The following is a 19,106-nucleotide window of genomic DNA, read 5'->3' as shown; positions in this document are numbered from 1 at the left end:
TGCTTGTGCTTTTTACAATTTTTTCTCTGTAGTTGATACCTAATTTCACAGGATTGTGGTCAGAAAAGATGCTTGATATTTCAATTTTATTAAATTTACCATGGCTAGGTTTGTGACCCAAGATGTGCTCTATCCTGGAGAATGTTCTGTGTGTACTTGGGGGGAAAAAGTGTATTCTGATGTTATTCTATGGAATGTCCTGAAGATAACTATTTGCTCCATCTAGTCTAATGTGTGATTTAAGGCTTGTGATTCCATATTACTTTTCTGTGTGGATGTTCTCTCTCTTGTAAGTGGGGTGTTAATGTCCGCTATTATTATAATGTTACTGTTGATTTTCCCTTTTATACTTGTTAGCATTTGCCTTATATATTGAGATGCTCCTGTTGGGTACATAAATATTTATAATTGTTATATCTTCTTCTTATATTGATCCTTTGATCTTTATGTAGTGTCCTTCCTTACTTCTTGTAATAGTTTCTAGTTTAAAATCTATTTTGTCTCACATGAGTATTGCTACTCCCACATTCTTTTGAGGTCTATTTGCATGGAACATATTTTTCTATCTCTTTTCAGTCTGCATGTCCTTAGGTGTGAAGTGGGTCTCTTTTAGGCAGCATATACATGGATCTCTTTTCTGTATCTATTTAGCAAGTCTCTGTCTTTTTGTTGGGGGCATTTGATCTATTTATGTTTATAGTACTTATCAACATTCATGCTCCTATTCAGTTCAGTTCAGTCGCTCAGTTGTATAGACAATTTCTGGATTACCAAGGAATTCCCTGGGGTTTGGGGTTTGGGTCTTTTTCTTTGCTTGTGTTTTCTGCCTAGATAAGTTTCTTCAGCATTTATTGTAAGGCTGATTTTGGGGTGCTGAATTCTCAGCTTTTGCTTGTCTGTAAATCTTTTGATTTCATCATTAAATCTGAATGAGATCCTTGCTGGGTAGAATAATTTTTGTTGTAGGTTTTTTCCCATTTTCATCACTTTAAATATATCATGTTACTCCTTTCTGGCCCATAGAATTTCTGATGAAAACTCAGCTGTTAACCTTCTGGGTATTCCCTTGTATATTATCTTTTGCTTTTCTCTTGCTGCTTGTAATGTTTTTGCTTTGTGTTTAATTTTTGTTAGTTTGATTAAGGTGTTTTGTGGAATATTTCTCTTTGGGTTTATCCTGTTTGACACTTTTTGGGCTTCCTGGACTTGGGTGGCCATTTCCTTTCCCATGTTAGGGAAGTTCTTGACTATAATCTCAAATATTTTAACATATCCTTTCTTTTTCTATTCTTATTCTGTTGTTCACTTGCTAAGTTGTGTCTGACTCTGCAACCCCATGGACTGCAATACATCAGGCTTCCCTGTCCTTTACCATCTACTGAGGCTGGCTGAAACTCATGTCCATTGAGTCTATAATGCCATCCAATCATCTTATCATCTGTTGTCTCCTCAGCCTTCTGCCCTCAATCTTTTCCAGAGTCCGGGTCTTTTTCAATGAATCAGCTCTTTGCACTAGGTAGCCAAAGTATTGGAGCTTTAGCTTCAGCATCATTCATTCCAATAAATATTCAGGGTTGGTTTCCTTTAGGACTGAGTGCTTTGATCTCCCTTGCTGTCCAAGGGACAGCAAGAATCTTTCCCACCACCATAGTCTTTCCCACTGATGGTGGGAAGCATCAATTCTTTGGTGATCAGCCTTATTTATGGTCCAACTCTCACATTTGTACATGACTATTATAAAAACTATATCTTTGACTATATAAACATTTGTCAGCAAAGTAAGTCTCTGCTTTTTAATATGCTATGTTTTTCACAGCTTTTCTTCCAAGGAGCAAGTGTCTTTTAATTTCATGACTGAAGTTACCATCAGCAGTGATTTTAGAGCCCAAGAAAATACTTTGTCACTTTGTCCATCCCCCCCCCCCCCGCCAACCCCCATCTATTTGTGATGAAGTGTTGGGGCTGGATGCCATGACCTCAGTTTTTTGAATGTTGAATTTAAAGCCAATTATTTCACTCTCCTCTTTCACCTGCATCAAGAGGCTCTTTAGTTCCTTTGTTTTCTGCCATGGGGGTGGTTACATCTGCATATCTGAGGCTTCTGATATTTCTCCTAGCAATCTTAATTCCAGCATGTGATTAATCTAGCCTGGCATTTCTTATGATATAATCTGCAAATGAGTTCAATAAACAGTGTGACAATATACAGCCTTGATGTACTCCTTCCCCAATTTTTAACCAGTCTGTTGTTTGCTGCTTGTGTTGTTGGAAGAGGGTGTTTGCTATGACCAGTGTGTTTTCCTGGCAAAACTCTGTTAACGTTTGCCCTGCTTCATTTGGTACTCTAAAGCCAAAATTGCCTGTTATTCCAGGTATTTCTTGACTTCCCACTTTCACATTTCTGTCCTCTATGATGAAATTAAAAAGATATCTCTCTCTCTCTTTTTTTTTTTAAATAAGACCGTCTAGAAGGTATTATAGGACTTCATAGAACCAGTCAGCTTCAGCTTCTTCAGCATTAGTGGTTGAGATTTGATTACTGTGATATCGAATGATTTGCCTTGGAAATGAACCAAGATCATTCTGTCGCTTTTGAGATTGTACACAAGAGCTGCATTTCAGACTCTTTTGTTGACTATGAGGGTTATTCTATTCGAAGGGATTCTTGCCCACAGTAGTAGATATAATGGTCATTTGAATTAAATGGCCCATTTCCGCCCATTTTAGTTCACTGATTCCTAAAATGTCGCTGTTCACTCTTGCCATCTCCTGCTTGACCACATCCAATTTACCCTGAATTATGGCCCTAACATTCCAGGTTTCTATGCAATATTGTAATTTACAACATGGACTTTACTTTCACCGCCAGATATATCCACAGCTGAACATCATCTCCGCTTTAGCTCAGCCTCTTCTTTCTTTCTGGAGCTATTTCCCCAGTAGCATGTTGGGTACCTACAGACCTGGGGGTTTCATCTTTCAATGTCATATATATTTTCCTCTTCATTACTGTTCATGGGGTTCTTGAGGCAAGAATGCTGAAGTGGTTTGCCATTTCCTTCTCTAGTGGACCACGTTTTGTCTGAACTCTCCACCATGAGTTTCTGTCATGGGTGGCCCTGCATAGCATGGCTCATAGTTTCACTGAGTTACACAAGACTGTGATCCATGTGATCATTTTGTTTAGTTTTCTGTGATTATGGTTTTCATTCTGTGTGCCCTCTGATAGATGAGGATAAAAGGCTTGTGGACACGTGCTGATGGGAGGGACTGGCTATGGGGACCTACTGGACTGGGTCTCACTCTGGTGTGCAGGGCCATGCTCAGTAAATCATTAATCCAATTTTCTGCTGATGGGTGGAACTCTGCTGCCTCCCTGTAGTTTGGTCTGAGGTGGCTCAATCATGGGGTCTGCAGTCTGTCTCTATGGTAGGGCTATAAGCTCTATGGTAGGAATAATGATGACCTCTTCCTACAGGACTTATGTCAGCAAGCTATACCTCCCAGGAATGCTGCTGCCAGTGCCCAACTACATGGAAGGCCACTGTCCACCCAGGCCTCTGCCAGAGACTCCCACTCACGGGCAAGTTTGGCTCAGGCTCTTGGGGGTCACTGCTCTTTTCCTCTGTGTCCTGGTGCACACAAGGTTTTGTTTGTGCCCTTCAAGAGTCTTTGTTTCCCTAGTCCTGTGCAACTTCTCTAAGCAAATCCTGGTGACCTTCAAAGTCAGATTACCTGGGGTTTCCCAGTCCCTTTGGCAGATCCCTAGTTTGGAAAGTTTGCTGTGGGGCCCAGAATCTTTAGAACAGTGTGAGAAGTTCTTTGGTATAATTGTTCTCCAGTTTGTGGATCACTCACCCAGTGGCTTTATGGTAGGGCTAATGGTGACCTCCTCCAAGAGGGCTTATGCCAACATGCTGTGCCTCCCAGGATGGCTGCAGCCAGTGCCCCAGTTGCTTGACAGGCTACTGCTGACCCATAAGTCTGCAGGAGACCTTCACTCACTCACAGGCAGGTCCATCTCAGTCTCTTCTGGGGGTCACTGCTCCTTTCCTTGGGTCCTCATGCACACAAGGTATTAGTTGTGCCCTTCAAGTGACTTTAAAAGTGACTGTGCCCCTCCTACCATCTCACTGTGGCTTCTCCTATGTCTTTGGATGTCAGGTATCTTTTTTGGTGGGTTCCAACATCTTCTTTTGATCGTTGCTGAGCAGCTAGTTGTATTTTGGTGTTCTTACAGGAGAAGATGAGTGCACATCCTTCTACTCTACAATCTTGGCAATTATGAGATCTTTAAAACCCCTACAGACTTTCAATCTAGAAATCAAAAGGCCACTGAAGCATTCTACCAATTTAAATTTCTAACAAAGTAAATAGCAATCTGAGTAACATACATAAAAAAATCTTATTGAAATTTTTTTCTAAGCATAAAAGTGTCTTGAGAGATGGTTCCAAGATGGCGGAGGAATGGGATGGGGAGACCACTTTCTCCCCAACAAATTCATCAAAAGATCATTTGAATATTGAGCAACTTCCACAAAAAAACTTCTGGACGCTGGTGGAGGACACCAGACACACAGAAAGGCAGTCCAATTTCTTCAGAAGGACAAAACATAAAAGATGAAAATGAGACAAAAGATTTAGGGATGGAGACCCATTCTGGGGAGGGAGTGTGAAGGAGGAGAAATTTTCACACAATAGGAAGCCCTCTCACAGGCGTGTCTGTAGGAAGCTTTGGCATCTCAGAGGGCAAAATAACTGGGGGAGGGGAGGAACAACCCACAGAATGCACACTTAACTGCAACTGCTAGTGGAGAAGTGGCCCAGACGTTTTGCAACTGCCGGGAGCAAGTGTGGCCTGAGCAGAGAGGCAAGGGATGCATCCAGTCCTTAGGGTAAGGACTGGGCTTGAATGACCTGAGGACAATCTGAGGGAACTAATGTGACATGACATAGAATCCAAACTGTAGTATACTACCCCTCCCCGCCCCCAAAAAGAGAGACTCTAATGCCACATGGTGACCCCTGGTGCTCTCACAGAACAAAGGATTGTGCACAAGAAAATACCGAAGGATAACAATCCGGCTGTCATTTAGAGCCCTCCCTCCCCAGAGGCAGAGAGGCATATGTGTGACAGCCAGAGCTGGACGGCAAGAGGCTGTTGCAATCTTGCCCCCAGAGACTGCATCTTCCATCAAACAGTGAGCGGACTGCCAGTTGCTAACCACATCTTCCTGGGATCCTGCATAGTTCACATCTGCCAGTAGTGTCACAACCTGAGATCAGCTCCCCAGAGGAGAAACACAACACACCTGGAACTGTGCCCTCACAGCACACGTGGGAAACTGAGTGGCCGAGACCAGGGAGGTGCATAAGATGCATGACCCGCCTGGGACACTGTACTTGCCAAGCACCCAGTTGCCTAAGCAGTTTGGACCTGGGAAGGGCACAAAATGCAGGGCCCACCTGGGACAGTGCCCCTGCAGAGCACCCTGGAACCTGAGCAGTGTGGACCCGGGAATTATATGCTGCCTTGGTCCATGGCAAACCCAGTGTGGTCCACCTACTGGAAGCACTCCCCACACATGCCAGAAGTATTTGTTTGCAGTGTCCCTCCCTCTCCACAGAACAACTGAACAAGTGAGCCTAAACAAGGGGCCACCTTCACCTCCTCATGTCAGGGCAGAAATTAGGCACTGAAGAGACTTGCAAACAGAGGAAACCAAAATAAACAAAGAAGGGGGAACCGCCCTGAAAGCAACAGGTGCAACAGATTAAAACCCTGTAGTTAATGCTGAGACTGTGTATCTGATGGGCAACTATAGAACTTGTGAACAAGTATGAGCCAGGACAAGGGATAATCTGACACTGAACTGACCCCATACTGCCACAACAGCTCCAGAGAAACTTCTAGATGTAGTTTTACCATTGTCACTTTTAACTTTAAAAAAATTTTAGTTCTTTATTACTCCTTTAACTTTCATTTTTTATAGCCTACTATTACCTTTTAAAAAACTCTACTTAAAAAATTCTATATATGTAATATATAATATTAATTTTGTGATCGATTTTGTTTTGTATTTTTATATTGTATTTTTGAGAGTCTAACCTCTATTATGGGTTTTTAATCTTTGCTTTTTTATATTTGTTATCAATTTTGTACCTTTAAGTATCAAATCTTTGATATCCATTTTCATTTGGGGATTTGATTACTGGCTTGACTGCTCTTTCCTCTTTTGAATCTCCCTTTTCTCCTCCTGGTTGTCTCTATCTCCCTTCTCCTTCTCTTCTCTGCCTAACTCTGTGAATCTCTCTGTGTGTTCCTGGCTGTGGAGAGTTATTTAACCATTAACCTAGGGGTTTTATCTTCTGTGCTGTATGGATGGAGGAGGCTTGAGGCTACTGTAAGAAAAGGACTGAAACCCAGAGGCAGGAGGCTTAACTCCAGAACTTTAGAACCTCAGAGAACTCCTGACTCCAGGGAACATTAATAAACAAGAGCTCACCCAAAGGTCTCCATACCTACACTGAAACCATGTTCCACTGAAAAGCCAACAAGTTCCAATGCAAGACACACGACACTAATTCTCCAGCAAAACAGGAACACAACATTGAACATTAAAAGATGGTCTGCCCAAAGCCATGCCAAACCATAGACACCCCAAAGCTCACTACTGGACACTTCATTGCACTCCAGAGAGAAGAAATACAGCTCCACCCACCAGAACACAGACACAAATTCCCCCGACCAGGAAGCCTTGACAGGCCACTGGTCCAACCCCACCCACAGACTCCACTGTGGGAGGAGCAGTCTCCACAATTAGGAGGAGCCATGAACTTCCAGCCTGCAGAAAGGGCACCCCAAACAGCAATCTAAACAAAATATAAAGGCAGAGAAATATACAGCAGGTGAAGGAACATGATAAAAACCCACCTAACCAAACAAAAGAGGATGAGATAGGGGGTCTACCTGAAAAAGAATTCAGAATAATGATAGTAAAGATGGTAAAAAAAAAAATCTTGAAAACAAAATGGAGTCACAGATAAACAGTCTGGAGACAAGAATTGAGAAGATGCAAGAAATGTTTAACAAGGACGTAGAAGAAATAAAAAAGAGTCAATCAATAATGAACAATGCAATAAGTGAGATTAAAAGCACTCTGGAGGGAACCAACAGTAGAATGCTGAGGCAGAAGAGAGGATAAGGGAAGGGGAAGATAGAATGGTAGAAATAAATGAAACAGAGAGGGAAAAATAAACAAAAAATAATTAAGGTAAATGAGGACAACTTCAGAGACATCTGGGACAATGGTAAACACCCCAACATTCTAATCATAGGTGACTCAGAAGAAGAAGACCAAAATAAAGGGTATGAGAAAATACTCGAGGAGATAATAGTCAAAAACTTCCCTAAAATGGGGAAGGACATAGCCAACCAAGTCCAAGAAACCCAGAAAGTCCCAAACAGGATAAATCCAAGGCAAAACACACCAAAACACATATTAATCAAACTAACAAAAAATTAAATATAAAGAGCAAATATTAAAAGCAGCAAGGGAAAAGCAACAAATAATGCAAGGAGATCCCCATAAGGAAAACAGCTGATCTTTCAATAGGAACTCTTCAGGCCAGAAGGGAATGGCAGGACATACTGAAAGTGATGAAAGAGGAAAACCTACATCCAAGATGATTCTACCCAGCAAGGATCTCATTCAGATATGAAGGAGAAATCAAAAGCTTTATAGACAAGCAAAAGCTGAGAGAATTCAGCACCACCAAACCAGCTCTTCAACCTAATCAAGAAGTGCACCAAAGAACTAAACAGACATTTCTCCAAAGAAGACACAGATGGTTAATAAACACATGAAAAATGCTCAGCATCACTCATTATCAGAGAAATGTAAATCAAAAACACAATGCCAGTCAGAATGGCCACCATCAAAAAGTCTACAAGCAATAAATGCTGGAGAGGTGGTGGAGAAAAGGGAACCCTCTTACCCTGTTGGTGGGAATGTTTACTGGTACAGTCACTATGGAGAACAGTGTTGAGATTCCTTAAAAAACTGGAAATAGAACTGCAATATGACCCAGTAATCCTGCTTCTGGGCATACACACTGAGGAAACCAGAATTGAAAGAGATACATGTACCCCAATGTTCATTGCAGCACTGTTTACAATAGCCAGGACATGGAAGCAACCTAGATGTCCACTGGCAGACAAATGGATAAGGAAGTAGTGGTACATATACACAATGGATTATTACTCAGCTATAAAAAAAGAACATATTTGAGTCAGTTCTAATGAGATGGATGAAACTGGAGCCTATTATACAGAATGAAGTAAGTCAAGAAGAGAAACACCAATACTATATATTAATGCATATATATGGAATTTAGAAAGATGGTAACAACGATCCTATATGCAAGGCAGCAAAAGAGACACGGATGTAAAGAGCAGACTTTTGGACTCTGTGGAAGATGGTGAGGGTAGGATGACTTGGGAGAATGACATTGAAACATGTACATTACTATTAGCATATGTAAAATGATGACCAGTACAAGTTTGATGCATGAAGCAGGGCACTCAATGCCAGTACTCTCGGACAACCCAGACGGATGGGATGGGTGGGCGGTGGGAGGTAATCCATGTATGACAATAACCACCACAATATTGTAAAGAAATCATCCTTCAATTAAAATAAATTAATTAACTTACAAAAATGTCTTGAGCCCCCAAAATGAGAACTACTATGGTTTATCTCCAGTTGTGACTGGTTCATTTCTTGCTCTGATCTCATGAGGTGTCATTATGATGGAACTCACACAAAAAAAAAAAAACAACAAAAAAACGTGTAAATCCCTGGTTGGGTCTAGATTTTTGATCTTCATAATCCAGGAAGATGCTTTTGGTGAACTGATGGCCTTGGACCCATGGGGAGCTTACGTTTTTTCCTTGCTTTTGCTGTCACCTTATTGTTTCTTATTTCTCTACTCTATTTTTCTCAGCTTCTTTTCTTTTCCTTTAATTGTTCTTTGTCCTATTTCTCACTTTTCTTAATTTTTAAATTAGTATTGCTAGTATTGGTATAGTTAGCATATCTAGTTTTGTTGGCATTGTTAGCATAGTTGCTATGTGCTCAGTTGCTCAGTCATGTCTGACTCTTTGCAACCCTCTGGACTGCAGCCCACCAGGCTCCTCCGTGCAGGGGATTTTCCAGGCAAGAATACTTCAGTGAGTTGCCATTTCCTCCTCCAGGAGATCTTCCTGACTCGGGATCAAATCAGTATTTTTTTTTGTGTCTCCTGTATTGGCAGGCAGATTCTTTACCACTAGCAGGCATATACTTTACCTGTTGAGCCACTGGAGAACCTCAATAGTTGGTGTAGTTAATAGTTTATTAGTACAGCATAGTTAGCATTTTTAGTATAACTAGTACTGTTAACACTGTTGTTAATATTACTGGTAGAGTTAGCATAGTTAGCATTATGAGTACAGTCTCCAGTTAGCATAGCTAGCATTGCTAGTTAGTTCTGTCAGTCAGTGTAGTTAGCAGGACACCATGATACAGGGACTCGTGGCCATCTCTGCTGATGAGGAGGCTTGTACTGACAACTATGAGATCCTTCACACCATTTGTGAAGGTAGGTTCATCAAGGTGAATTTGGTCTGGCACTTTCTGACCAGGACAGAGGTGGTTGTCAAGGTCATTAAGAAAAATCAACAGAGCTCTCCAGGCTCCAGGGACTTTTCCAGGTCGTCTGCAGTATGAAAGCTCTAAGTCACTCTGATATTGTACCTCTGTGGGTTTTATTTTTCCTCCCAGGTTGCCCACCGAGATTTGAAAACTTCCCCCAGACCCACCAGTGTGAGGGTTTCCTGGTGTTTGGAAACTTCCTCTATTACACCTCCCTTCCCGGGACGGGTCTCCATCCCTGGCTCTTTTGTCTCTCTTTTTATCTTTTATATTTTGTCCTACCTCCTTTTGAAGACAACGGGCTGCTTTTCTGTGCTCCTGCTGTCCTCTGCTAGCGATCAGAAGTTGTTTTGTGAAGTTTGCTCAGTGTTCAAATGTTCTTTTGATGAATTTGTGGGGGAGAAAGTGGTCTCCCCGTCCTATTCCTCCTCCATCTTAGCTCCTCCCCTCTGATATGGTACCTCATGTTGGGTGATGGAAACTAAGAAGACCTTGTTCAGGTAATGGAATACCTCAGTGGGAGACAAGTCCAGCTGTGTGCGGGATCATCACCGCATAGCAGGGGCCTGAGACATGTTCCAGCAGTTGGTCTCTGCAGCACCACCACCAGAGGGGTATCACGCACTGGATCTGAAGCCAGGGAGCCTCCTCTTTGATGATGAGTTGAGCATCAAAATTATGGACTTCAGCCTCAGCAACAGTGTAATGGGTGTAACAAGATTTACACCTTCTGCCTTCTGACAGTCCCAGTCTGGAACTCTTTCTAGGCCAGGACTGCACCAGCCCTGTGGTTGACATGTGGAGCCTAGAAGTAGTTCTCCACTTAATGGTAACTGTGTCCCTGCTCTTTGAGAAAGAGAACTTCTGGGAGCTGTAGCAGCAAATCTTGAAAGGGAAATACAATATCTCCTTTTATCTCTCCTTCGAGAAAGAAATCTCTTGAAAATAATGATGACCCTTGACCCCAGAGACAGAGGCAGTTTAAATGACCTAATGAGGCAACCATGGGTGAACACAGCCCAGGAAGTTCCACCCAGGCTGTACAGTGAGCTGTCCTGTAACAAGGACTCTGGGACTTGGGGTGGGACCACATCCAGGACTCAGGAACATGCAGGAGGCATGACAGCATAAACTCCAAGGAACTCAAGATGGGGGCCACACTGCCACTGTGAGGTGACCTAGCAACCATGAAGTCAAACCTTCCCCAAGCCCTATGGTGTCTACAAAGAGTGAGTCAGTTATCCCCACATGTCTCTACCAGGGAGAAAGTGAGTAGCTTCAGAAGGACCAGGAGTCAGGGAAGAAGACCAGACAGTCTGTCAGTCTCCCACCCAGCCTGGGACCATGATCACCAAAACCAGCCCAGCTCCCAGAGCATAGCCCAGAGCCTCCCCCAGCAGCTCCAGCAGCATCAGCACCAGGACTGAATCCCCAGAGGGAAACAGCTTCCTCCCCGGTGTGTTCAACACCTGAAACTCTCTCCAAGCTGGGCGGCCTGATAGCGTGTCCCAGCCTCCCCCTCTGACCACAGCCAAACAGCAGGGGTGGCTGGGAGAGTCTAAAACTCTATTTCAAAACACCTATAATGCAGGCTATCCAGAAAGAAGCATCAAAATAAAGTGAGCCCAGTGTAATCCCCCATAGTTGGCCAAGGCAGGAAGGTCAGGTCACACTCCCTGGGACTTGGTCTGGCCAACGATGAGAGTGTTCTCTCCATGAGATTAAAATCAGGATGGTATCTCTAACCTGTATAGCATTCTGATTTGAAACATCAAATCCAAAACTCTGGCCAGCTCAGAGGACGGTCCAGTGTCACTGGGGGGCCAGAGAATGCTGCCTTGGCTGCAGGTCCGCCCCTTGGTGACCTGGGTGAGATTTCAGAGACTGGACTGTCTTCTGGGGCACATCTCCCCTCCCCAACTCTTCTGTCTGCTATATTGGTGGGGGAGGGAGATAGTTCTTGTCAACTACTTGGTTCTTCCAATCTTTGTCAGTAAACTTGATGCTCCAGAAAGATGTATCATAGATGTTGCTTTGCACCCTCCCTGCACAGAATTGGAGTTGTGCCTTTTCCAGTTTGAGAAACATGTAGTCAGGTAATACTTGGAATCAATCAGAAAGACAAAATGGAAAAATGGCCTAAGAGTATTATCATAATGACTCCCAACAGCAACAATTGCTGCCTTGCAGGGCAGAAAGGCAGAAAGTTGTATTACCTTCCTCTACTAACATTACTAAACATTTTTAGAAGGTCCAAGAGGAACTTTTGGTCATTGAAGACTGTGTTAATCACCATCAAGATGTCTGTAATAGGACAACAAAGTCCCATGAACCAACCTGTGTGTGGTGTGGTCAGGTCCCTGTGCAACTGACTTTCCTATCATGTGGGGAGGTGAACCAATGCAAGGGTTTGACCACAGGGACTGGAGAGCAGACATTGGGGCAGGAGGAAGCTGGAATGTTAGGCATACACAGGACAGAGGTCAGGAGAAGGTTGGAGAGTGGGGCATTGGAGCAGCCTCCCTTGCTTCTAGGACCACCCACTGTGGTGCATTGTACTCTGCATCTCTAAACTTAAACATCCCCCAGCTCAGGGCCTGGAAAGCAGTTGACATCAATGAGCACTGTACTCATAAATCTGTCTCCTCTTCTGTGAGCCTTGGGCCTGGGCTGACTGGGCCATGACTGCCTCTGGTCACCCTCATTAGTCCAAGCTCACTCTAACAGGGAGAGCTGTGAATTTTGTTCTAATAAGCATGGGATCCATGAACAGGAAGTGACATGGTCACCTTTCACCAGACAAGATTCCTCTGGCTGCAGGTGCTCTGTGGGTTCTGGATGGGAGAGAACCTCAGTATCAGCAACAGAGCTCTGCCAGCAGTTTACCAGCAAAACTCATGAACATTACCCACCAGCTCATGATTTTCAACTGGTTCCTGAATTATGAATTGTTTAACACATTTTATCTAATGGACAGTCTCTCATAAAACATCACCTCAGTGTAGGGAGTCATCAGGTGGTGGGAGGGAATATTAGAAGGGACTCTGGGGCTGAGGCATCCAGGTGGTTCCCAGTAGCCTTGTCCACATCCCAGACTGTGCAACATCAGCCTTTAGCTGGACATATGACTGCCCAGGACTACTGAGTTCCCACCTCTTCTGCAGTGAGACTGCTTGTGTGACCAAGCTCTCCTTCCAGATGGGAAGGGGAGTGGCTTGCACAACCTCTTATACGCTAATACATCCTAGGAGAGAGAAGCAGGCCCTTTCTGCTTCTCCTTCTGTCCTCCCACTGGGAACGTGAGTTCTGAGGTTAGAGCTCACCCTGGCTTGTGTATAGGGCAACTCATCTGTGATGACAGAGCATCAGGGACAGGAGCTTCCTGGACCAGTCCTGGACTGTCTGTCTTCAGACCCAGCATGAAGGATGCAAAATTCCATTTGCCCCTCTGCTGCAGGGCCCTTTTGTAGAGCCGCTGAACCTTACCCTAAGCAGGACAGCAGTTATTTCCCGTGAGTCCCTTGGGTTAGGCTGCTCCAGAGACTACCTCCATCTACCTCTGCCTACTACGTTTCCAGCCATGCATGATGGTCGGGCTCAGTCCAGCTCACTCTTCTCTCTAGGTGCTTCTCTGGGAATCTAACATTAGAAGATAAATGGTCCTGATTAAACAAGTCAGGAGGTAATGTCTTCCAAGGGCACCACCCTCACTCTCTCCCAGAGACACACCTTATTTTGAAAGACATTTCTCTGATGCTTTCACTCCTACTACCTGCAGACTCTAATCAAACAAATCAGAAAACAAGCCATCTCAAGTGTGGTGTTGCTTGATTATTGGCCGAAAGATGAGTTTGGAACCAACAACATCCCTGCTAAAAAGTGTAAAAGCTTAATCTGAAAAGCCAATTGAATACCATTCACAGTGTGAAGGCAAAATCTAGGAATGGGTCAAGCCTGGGTGTGAGCCCTCAGCATGCAGAGGTGGATATTTAGGATCTTGCAGCCTCGTGGTCTTTTCTAGGCAAATTTTATATGCCCTTCACCCTTACAGGGCCTGTGATTTTGTGGTGAAAAGGAATTTCACTATATATTAAAATATTAAACTTGATGATACTATTAAAAGGTTCATTTGTTCATCATTTGTTTAAGTGTCTGTAAAGTGTCTCATAAGCTGGTTTAAAATTGAATGTTTGATAGAAACAAACAAAAATTTGAGGTTCAATAAGGTCAACAGATCAGGAGACATCTGTTATTGAAAACAAAGTTTCTACTTAAAGTCCTGGAGGAGGGGGACAGGACACGACACAGGGTCTCACCATGCCGGGAAGCCTAGCAAGGTCAAGAGGCAGAGGAGCCAGGAGCTGTGGATGGACAGGAGCCTTCATCATGGTTTCTGCAGAAGCAATGGTAGGCAGAGTGAGCAGGCTGAAGACTGGCTGATCTGAGTAACTTCATGGGCTCTGGGGTGGGTGGATGGCCCTAAGTAGCTGGGAATCTGACCCTGGGGGAGCAAGGCAGATGGAGAGTGTCTCAGAGCATGAGTCCAATAGTGATTGGTTTGTATTTGAAAAGTGGCCCCTAGAAGGACACTGTCTTGGGGTGGGAGGGGCCTGACAAGAGAGGCAGGAGGCTACACCTAGGTGATTCGGAACAGAGGTGTCCCCTGGACACCCTCCTGGAGCAAGTTCATGGAGCAAGTGATGGAGAAGGAGCGTGTTACTAAGAGAATGGCCAGTGCAAAGGTCCTGAGGCTGCAGTGGGCCGCTCGGTGAGTCTTAGTTATTCCCTGTGGGTTCTTGGTTTTCTCTCAAGTCTGCATATTGCTTTTATCTATAATACTTGGTTCCACTTTTATAGCTAACTAATCTGAGTCTCAGTCACCAATCTATTGAGTTTAGCAAATTCTATCCCAGTGGAAATGGCTGAATTTGGTTCACGTCAGTGCATGTTTACTGAGTGCCTTCCCCGGACCTAGCTGTGTCAGGCACCAGGAGACTGTGAAGTGAGCACAATGGTCTCCACCCTGAGAACCCCCATTAGTGAATGTTCAGACTTCCTCAGGCCCCTTCCTCTGCAGCCTGTCCCCCACCTCATCTGGGTCTCAAGCTCCCACCCTGGCCTCAGCTACACCTTCATCTCCTACCTCCAGCTTCTCCTGGACATTTCTGTCCTATGGCTCCTGAACTTCTTAAGGTGAGCATGTCCCAAACTGAGTTCAGCCTTGCCCATGACTAACTCTTCCCCATAAAACCCCTCTCTTGGAGGAAGCCACCCCCAGGTGGATTCTTGAACCTCAAGGCATGGCCCCTTTCCCAGCCCATGATTCCACCCCTGGGAGTTCCCCATTATCCCCCACTGTTTCACTCCCTCCTCAGCCTTAGTCTGTTCACCAATTGATGCCCTCTCTTCACAAATGCCCACAAAGCAGGAACAGTTACACATGGGGACATGGAGGTGAATGGGGGTAGGTATCGCTGGGAAGGAAGAAACAGATCCTTGAGCTGAGGACAGACAAGGGCTCCCAAGTGGCCAGAACACAGGTCGTACAGTGGCAGCAAGATACCCATAAAGGGGTGAGGCAGGCTCATGCTGCAGTCCCTGCCCCCTATCCCCCAGGGCACCTTGTGTTTCCTGCCTTGGCCTTGGTTGCTGCCCCTCCCACCTTGCTCTCTGTTAGGGGATGCTCATTTACTCACTCACTCATTCATTCATTGATCACAGATTTGGTGCTAGGTCCCAGCTGGATGATGGCTCATCCTTGGTGATCCAGCTCACAAGTCACCTACTTCACGAAGCACTTCTTGATCCTTACTCCCTCCTTTAGCCCCTCTGGCCTCACCTGGGGCCCTCAGGCTGTGATCACACTCTGATTTCCTCTCCAGCCTGGGAGCTCTGTGAGGTTCTGGGCCTGATGCAGAAAGGGCTTCAGAAAAATGTGATGAGGATAAAACACCAAAGAGATGAAAGGATCAAACACAGGCCACATGTCCTTCAAGTTCACCTTCTCCATCCCTCCAGGACCAAGGCATCATCAACAGGAATCAGAGGGACCTGCTCTCACCCGCATGCTCATGTAGACCACTAACAGTCTGGGTTTTTTACTTTGTTTTGTTTTTTAGTTTTAAGATTTTTTAACGTGGAAGCTGTCACCTTGGTGTCCCTCAGTGGTGAGACACTTAGTCACTGCTTCAGGAATGAGATCTGCCCCAGCTGAGACTGGATAGGATGAAAACACAGGATGTGGAGGAGCAGACAGCTCAGGGGCCAGGCCGCGGGTGCAGGAAGAAACGAGTTGGAGAGAGAGGAGAGGGCAGAGCTGCTGGGGTCTGAATCACAGCAGGAGGAGGGGAGACCAGGGGTTCCCAGGGTCCCTCCTGTCACTTCCTGATGGTCCTGCCTCAACACTGGAGCCTTCTTCCCATGCTCCCTCACACCCCCAGGCCCTCACACATCTGGCCTCCACCAGGAACCCTCTCCTTTACTCATCAGCAGCAAAGCCCTCGCCTTTTAAGAACTTGCTCTTCTAGGGATTTGTCTCTTCCCTGCGTGCCCAGTGCACCCGCCCCTACCATGACTCACCCACCTGCTCTGTACTCAGCTCTCCTGGTTTTCATTGTCTGAGGATGGCCAGTTTCACCAGGACATGGTTTGCTCTTCAGGACGAGCTGGAGAGACCAGCAGACCTTGGTTATAACCCCAAATATGCGTGACCTTGGGCAAGTCCATTATCACCTTAGAGGCTCCATGTTTCAAGTAAAGGGGTCTGGAGGTGCTAACTCCACAGCAACGCTGATCTGGCTGAGCTGCAGAGGTGGAGCTGGGTGGGGGCCTGTTGCTGTGGCCCTCAATGCTGATCTTGCGACCAGGCCCTAGCAGGGTCAGGGACTGTGGGACGCCTGGGTGCAGTGATACACGAGAGGCGGGGGAGAAGGGAGGGGTTAGGCGGCAGCTTTGGAGCCAGAAGACATGACATTCCAGGGGACACTTTCCAGAGGTCCTGGCCGGCGTCCTTGGTCCCTCCCACACCCTTCCTGTTGCCTTTGGAAGACATGGGATGAGCCCTTCCCTTGAGGGCTGTGCTCTCAGTCCATCTCACCCACCCAGTGGGTCCACGCAGGCTCCATCCTACTGAAGTCTCCTGTCCCCTATGAAGGAAGGAAGTTCCATGGGGTCAGAGGGAGGACTGCAAACTCATAAGTCTGCAGGGGCCAGACCAGGAGAGGCCAGGGGAAGCTTAGGCGTGGTGGGGACTGTGATGATCTGGGAATTCAAGCTGATCCAGAGGGCTCCCACTCAGTCCCCAAAGAGCTTTGCCTGGAGGGTACGTCTCCCGTGAGGTTGAAACATCTCCTTGAATAAAATAAAATAAAAAAACCCCACCTAATTTAGAAGTCCATTTCCCCCCCTGAAATCTAGTTTTTAAATGTTAGAATTAATTTTTAAAAAATCTAGAATTAATTTTAAAAAGTCCTAGTTCAAGACCCTTGGTTTAAGACCAAGCATGAGCTGGGCAGCCACCCAGAGGCAGGGTCCAGACTGGGTGCTCTGTCACAGCACAGCCCCCACGCCCCACCCAGTGCCTCCTCATGGATGTTCAGGGCACAACTTCAGCCCCCATCAAGGTATGGAGGGGAGACAGGGTTTTTCAGGGTTGCCCTTTCCTGTAGCAAATCCCCAGAAGCTGAGGTTTTGAGACCTACATGTTCCCCTCTCCCCCAACGGAGAACTGATCCAGCCCTCCAGGCTCCAGACTAGATATTCCCTGCATGTTGAAGAGCTGCAGCTGGCCTCCCCCAGAGAAGTATCTCTCTGAAGGAGAGCAAGTGTGCATTCCCTGCTAGGATGGGAGCTTGGGTAATGAGGGGGCCTGGGCATCTGACTACAGGGGACCAAATAAGCCAGATGAGAAGGAAGTGACATTCAAGGGGGATTCATCTGATGGGGCAGAGGAGTGGATGACAGGGCGGCTGCAACGCATCACAGTATGATCCGGTGGGGATGGAGGACAGGTGTGTTTGGTGGAGCAGAAAGCACAATAGCTCAGAAGGTGTGGGGAGTAGAAAGGATATCACCCGGCTCTGTAGCAGGCCTCCTTCCCGTTCCTTTATAATGGTGGGGCTGCTGATGAGAGCGGCTCTCAGTGAGCCCTCCTGGGCCCTGTTGAGTGCATGCATGTTAAGTCACTTCAGTTGTATCTGACTCTTTGTGACCCAATGGACTGTAGTCTGCAGGCTCCTCTGTTCATGGGAGTCTCCAGGCAAGAATACTGGAATGGGTTGCCATGCCCTCCTCCAGGGGATCTTCCCAACCCAGGGATTGAACCCTTGTCTCTTACATCACCTCTGTCACTAGTTTTCTCATACAGATGAGAACATAGAGGCACGGGAAGGGCAATGGCCTCTTCAGGTCACACAGTAGGTTGCTAGTGAGCCCTCTTTTGGCCTTGTTACAAGTTCTTCATTATCCTTCAGGTTTTTGAGGAGCCTACCGTCACGCAGCAGGACTTAGGGATACACCCTGGGGGACACATTACTAATAATGTAATACAGATGAGGGACAGCACAGACAGGGAGGTGGCCACCCCAGGTCACACAGCAAGACTTATGGAGTCTTCTTGGGGTACCTGTTACTACTTCCTTAATACATATATAAACGCAGCACAGAGAGGGGAGTAGCTGCCCAAGGTCACACACGGGGCCTCAGTGAGCCATCAAGGGGGCCCCATTACTAGTTCTCTGTGACCTTGGGGGACACTGCACCCAAGGTCACACAGCGGGCCTCAGTGAGCCATCAAGGGGGCCCCATTACTAGTTCTCTGTGACCTTGGGGGACACTGCACCCAAGGTCACACAGCAAGGCCTCAGTGAGCCATCAAGGGGGCCCCATTACTAGTTCTCTGTGACATCGGGGGGCACTGTGCCCAAGGTCACACAGCGGGCTTCAGTGAGCCATCAAGGGGGCCCCATTACTAGTTCTCTGTGACCTTGGGGGACACTGTGCCCAAGGTCACACACGGGGCCTCAGTGAGCCATCAAGGGGGCCCCATTACTAGTTCTCTGTGACATCGGGGGACACTGCAGCACACAGACAGGAGAGACCACCAACACAGCAAGGTCTCTGCACATTTTCTTGGTGGCCCAGTTACTTGTTTTCTATTAATGCTGAGGCTGCTAAGGCACAGAGATGGCAGTGGCCAGCTCGGGCCACACGTGAGTACTGAGGGAGCCTTCCAGGTTTACCCTTTACTCCTTCCTTAATAGAGATGAGGACATAGCACAGAGTGGGCTTTGCTGCCAAGGTCACAAAGCAGAGTCTCAGGGCATCCTTGGGGAATGCTGAGGGTCCTCTCAGTAGTCCTCCATTACGGTGAAAAAACTGACTCACAGAGAGTGCACTTGCCCTCAGAGTCAC

This window comes from Dama dama, chromosome 33 (genome assembly GCF_033118175.1).
Source record: "Dama dama isolate Ldn47 chromosome 33, ASM3311817v1, whole genome shotgun sequence".
In the NCBI taxonomy this organism is placed as follows: Eukaryota; Metazoa; Chordata; class Mammalia; order Artiodactyla; family Cervidae; genus Dama; species Dama dama.
The sequence above is the reverse complement of the archived record's forward strand: the minus strand, read 5'-3'. Positions refer to the sequence as shown.